Source organism: Arachis ipaensis, chromosome B03 (genome assembly GCF_000816755.2).
Source record: "Arachis ipaensis cultivar K30076 chromosome B03, Araip1.1, whole genome shotgun sequence".
NCBI lineage: Eukaryota > Viridiplantae > Streptophyta > Magnoliopsida > Fabales > Fabaceae > Arachis > Arachis ipaensis.
In genome coordinates this window covers 71,543,329-71,549,273 of record NC_029787.2, presented here as the reverse complement: position 1 = coordinate 71,549,273, position 5,945 = coordinate 71,543,329, and the positions used below count along the sequence as shown (strand labels likewise).

The following is a 5,945-nucleotide window of genomic DNA, read 5'->3' as shown; positions in this document are numbered from 1 at the left end:
GTCTTGAAAATCATCCTAACCTTTATGACAAATTGTTCATCTACAAAATACCTGGCGTGCAGCATGAACTGAACATGTTATTATGGTGAAAAAATTGTATAGCACTAAATGAATGGAACATTATCCATTACATAAATTCAAATTCAAATAATTTTCTGCATAATGAACCGAACACGTCATTATGGTGAAATAATTGTATAGTACTAAATGAATGGAACATTATCCATTATATAAAATCAAATTCAAACAACTTTCTGCATAATGAACCGAACACGTCATTATGGTGAAACAATTGCTAAGTACTAAATGAATGGAACATTATCCGTTATATAAAATCAAATTCAAACAGCTTTCTGCAGAATGAACCAAATACGTTATTATGATGAAACAATTGTAGAGTACTAAATGAACAAAACATTATCCATTATATAAATTCAAAACACCTGTGTCTACAATTGAGAGATTATCAATTCAATTCAATTTAACAATTGCATTCCATTCAATACGATTAAAAAAATCCAAACCTCGTCTGCTTGATTCGTTTCAGAAGAATAATCCAAAACGCTCTCATTCAACTGATTTGAAGTTAAATCATTCATTGTTTTGATAGAATATTGAAATCTGAAAACGAAGAAGATAAATCCACAAAATCGAAGAAGAAAACGAAGAAGAATAGAAAGAAGAAAGATGAGCAGCAGAGAAGAACAATAACCAGAAGAGAAGAAAAAAGAAGAAGAACGATGAACAGCAAAGATTGCAGATCCAAAAGTTACAATACAAATCGTTAATATTGAAGAAGAGAAGAAGAAGACACTACAAGAAAATAAGCTTTCTGTCACGCTTTAAAAGCGTGCCGAAAAGTGCAAAAAAATGTGCCAATAGCTTTTCGCCACGCTTTTTGAGCTATCGGCACGCTTTTGAAAGGGTCACATCTGCTAGCGTGCCGGTTGCTCTATCGCCACGCTTTTGTGGATCTATCGGCACGCTTTCTTTTTGGCCACGCTTTCAAGTCTTGCCACGCTTAAAAGCGTGGCCATAGGTGTTAATCTATTGGTACGCTTTAAAGCGTAACGAAAAGTTCACATATCGCTACACTTTTGAAGCGTGCCAAGAAAGTTGGTTTTGGCTACGCTTTGAAAGCGTGCTGATAGAGCACATACAGCCACGCTTTTAAAAGCGTGGCTTTCCCACTAAAACCTTTTGCCACGCTTTCAAAGCGTGGCCTATTCCTTTGTCAAATTAAAAAAAAAGAAAAAAAATTAGAATGCATAATAATAATTAAAAAATTACAGTTCTATCATAATTAAAAACAGAAAATTAGAAGGCATAAGAATTAATTTTTTATTGATTTACATTAATTATTTACATGCTATAATAATAATTTAAATTAAAACTGTAATGTTCCCAAAGATATGAAGGATGGAAAAACAAAAAGTGATATACAGCAGAACTATGATTAACAAAAAGTTGATGTGGGAGGAAGAACTCCTGCTACCATTTGCTTTAAAACACTCTGTGTGATTGTGGCTCTCATCATCCTGCAGATATCATCAAAAATTGTTTAGAACATAAGTTGACACTATATGTAGTAATTATAGACCTATTCTATTAATTTCAGCATAAGCAAAAACAACACAAAAAAGTGAAGAACATACAAATTTCAATAAAGTTCACTGGTATAATCAAAAGACATTGCTCCCTCTCTAATATCCAGAAAGAAGAAAATTGATTTGTAAATCTACCACACCCTCTCAATAATGAACTATGCACAGAACAGTAACTGTATGAAAGAACTTCATCTAAAGTAAATTTGCATAATTTCAAACCCTAATCTCAAGTAACAATAAGAAAGCACAAAACCAATCACATTCTGAATACAATAAAACAACATTACAATTTCCCCCTTTTAAACTCCTTATTCATAGTTTCATAGCAAATTGCTGCACCACACTCAAACAACATATCAAGCTAAGCTATATTGGTTTAGGATTAAATCAAAATTCTACAGGATAATGCAACCTTATATTGGTATAATGGTATTAAATCAAGTTGTCACTCTGCTAGACAATTCATGTACCCAAGATTTTATGGGTCATCATGGGAAAAGCAAACAATATTTGATATCATAAAATTATACCCTCAGCTTTTTACATTAAAAGAACTTACCCTTCTTTTATAAAAGTTGAGATATACATCTTTTAGATTAATCCACTCCATAAGATATGGTGGAAGCTTTAGTTTTGATACCTGACACTGCTGAGGTACCTTTGTCTTCAAATCCCAATTTCCACTGCAAAAGCAAAAGGATTCCATGCAAAAACCAATCAAATTATTCAAGATATGTAAGATAGGAAATAATTCCAAGCTCAGTCTCTCCTTATAAATGAAGGGTTTAAATCTGAAACCACCATATACTACACACACATACTGCTAAATTCGAGATACAGTAACAGAAACACATTAAACTAATATGAAGAAATGACACTACAAACGAGAAAATGTAAAAGTGGATGAGGTGAACTCTGGAACTGAGATATTACCAAGTTACAAATGCTGCACCAACAAGGCTCCCACCTTTCCACAATTGACGTTGCATCAGCCAAGCTTCAAATTATTGAATAACTTCCTTGAAGGGTACCGCTGTGTCATGCCATACCCTAGAAAAAATTAAAAAGGTATTAGTATGGCACACAATGTGGGCAGTAACAACAGAGTTAATCCTTAGGTAAGCACTCTAAGGATATGACTTTTTGCAATCAGTCATCCTGAAATTAAAATCAGTCGATCATATTTCACGAATCTAATCCACTGTTAATCAAATATCAAATCATAGCAAAAACTACTCTCCTAAAATGTTTACAAGAAACCATAATGTACAGATGATAGTATGAAAGCAGCAGCACTGCATGAAGAGTTGTTCTACCTGCTTCTTAAACCTCTTTTTATGGGAGAAACGAAAATGAGAAAAACTGAGAAGATTTTTACACAGATGACAAGCATGAACAATTGAACAACAAAAGAGATGGCATGCAGAAAACAAACTGCATACCTGTCAACCCCAAATTTTCCATATTTCCCTTCAATGTATTCATTTATTCTTTGTTTACTCATTTCTGTGGGCCTCACAAACCTATTAAGTGAACATTGGAAAAGTAAAATTATAAACAGAACAAATCTTGAAAATGTTAATCCTCATATACACATAGTAACAGTTTAATTTTTAAATTCAGAATATAATAATTAAGAGGTCAAAGTATACTAAACTCAAATATGTTGCACGATGCACAAACCAGTTGTTACCCATGAGGATTGAAAGCTCAAGCACGTACTATTTTTGTTCAATGAATAACTATAAAGTGGCAGATCAAAACCTGTGGAAAATGTCTTCAACTTGCATTATTTTAGCACTAATCATTAGAACCGGAAACTCAAGAATCTCAACTCTACCCTCTAAATCAAGCACAAGGAAAAAGTCAAAATTCTGAGAGCATATCTTGTGCCGCTTAGCAGATGCCACTTGAAGCTCCCTGGAGCAGTCATGATTAAACCTCTCAATGTGGACAAGATCATCCATCTGCAAATTTGGAGAAGCATAAACATCAACAAAACTACATATGTTTTACTCACACATAAAATTGACAACAATACAATAGACATATGTTTTCAGCTTCTAAGCTACAATTCTTATGATTCAGAACAAGAACACTGATAACAGTTCAGCTGATACTTTGCATTGTTAGGGATAGGGTAACCTTGTTTTCACTTCTGAAACAGTGATTCTCAAACATAATTTTCTATAAAGTTAAAAAAGCTGAAAGCTAAAAATTTCAGCCCAAAAAGTGATTATTTGGCACAAAAAAAATCACATCCAAACACCACATTCCTATTCATAATAAGCATCAAGAACCAAGATCCCTAAACCATTAAATCCCTCATCCTGGTGCCATGTCAGCATTGGAGACTTCATTTGGGAAAGCCCATAATGACATTATGGCACCAGGTTGAACAAGTGTGGGCTATGAAATATAATCATTCAAATCTACTGAGGTGACAAAGCAGCACTACTCTGATGTGTGCTAAAAAGTAAAAAATCATACTCACTAAAATAATAAAATGCTGGTACTGGAACCGGAGCAGCTAAGCAGTCTGTTTTGGTACTCAATTTGCTACTTTTTGTGATTAAACTACATGCAAGTCTCAGCGGTCCAAAATAGAGGAACAGAGAAACAGAGAATCAGAGGGAAGAAAGACTTACCAGTGTTTATGAGGGTTTGCGAGAGAAAGGCCGCTGCGCTGAGGGAGTAGGAGGGCCAACGACGGTTGTGTTGATGGGCGAGGGTTGAGAAACAGCAATAGGGTTCCACAGAGAGAGGGTCGGGTGCGAGGGTAAGACGAACGGCATGGGTGCGACGGTCATTGGCTTACACAGATGACGGCTGGGTGCGATGAAGATGAACGAGGGTTGAGAAAGGGTTCGACAGAGAGAGGGTCGGGTGTGAGGGTAGAGGAAAGGCATGGGTGCGAAGGTCATTGGCTTAGAGAGATGAGGATGAAGGCGATGAACGGTCATGGGTGCGATGAAGGCGACGAACGATGAAGATGAGGATGATGTTGTTTCGTTAATGGAGATGTTGTTTGAGGATGAAGATGGCGCGGGTCACGTTTAGGGTTTTTTTGTGCCTGGTCACTTTTAATCAGTTAAAATTAGTGTGATGTTGTTTGAGGGTTAAAATTGAAAACTAAGGAAAAAAAAGTTTAAGTGTGAAAAACAATTGGGTGGGAAACTAAATTTGGGGGAGGGAACTCTATCGGTACGTTTTTTTGTGGGGTGCCAAAATAAATAGAATATGGGCACGCTTTAAAAAGGTAACCATTGAAATACAAACTAGCCACGTTTTTTAAGCGTGCCGGTTTCTCTCTATGGGCACGCTTTTTAAGCGTGACAAAAAAAAAGGAGTGGCCAAATTTTTAATTAGTGGGCACTCTCATAAAAGCGTGCCGATTTTTCTCTATCGCCACGCTTTTCAAGCGTAACAGTAAAAAAGCGTGGCCAAATTTCAAATAAGTGGGCACCCTCGTAAAAGCGTGCCGATTTCCCTCTATCGCCACGCTTTTTAAGCGTGGCAAAAAAAAGCGTGGTCAAATCACAAATTAGTGGCCACCCTCACAAAAGCGTGCCCATAGACCACTTTTCGGCACGCTTTAAAAGCGTGGCAAGAAAAAAGGGTGCCGACAGACCTTTTTTCTTGTAGTGAGAAGAATGTTTACGTTGAAGAAGAGGTCTACGTAAATCTATTATGTTGACAGGAAAGAGAGAGAACACGCGTGTATTTCACGTAACTTAGGGGAAGGGGGAGGCGCGTTAACAAAGAGGAAGGAGACGCGTTAACAAAAAAGTGTTTGAATGACTTGGATAAATTTTTTATATGGACGTGGAGTATTATTGAAAAGAAAAATAGGTTCAAGTATTGTTTATTAATGGATAATGCTAGGCAGACAAAAAAAATAGCCAGAACTTGCCTTATTTAGCATTAATTAATTATCGCAACAATTAATAAATACTAAATAAGACAAGTTATGACTATTTTTAGCTGATTTTGTTTGGTTACCAAGTACTTCCATTTCCGTTTATTAATATTCTAAGTCCCATTCACTTACCTTACACCTTGACCTTTCCTTATTTCAATCATTCGTGTAGTCACCTCCATTATCGCAACCAAATTTTAACTACCCCAATTTTTCTATTGTTTTTATTGAACAATGCATTAATTCTCCTCCACTTGCAATTAACTTTTGTACTACATGTCAATACAAGCTAATGCACTCCTCTTTCGTTAATCAATAAAATAAAATAAAGGGAAAAAAAAATAAAAGGAGCAAACTTGGGAGTATATATATTCCAAGGCTTTAAAGAAAAGAAACTAATTGTGACAAAGACGCATTCA

The 5,945-nt window shown here is 35.6% G+C and overlaps 1 pseudogene; it reads right to left on the bottom strand.

Moving 5' to 3' along the window:
* On the bottom strand, positions 1,920–5,708 carry LOC107633283 (annotated as a pseudogene).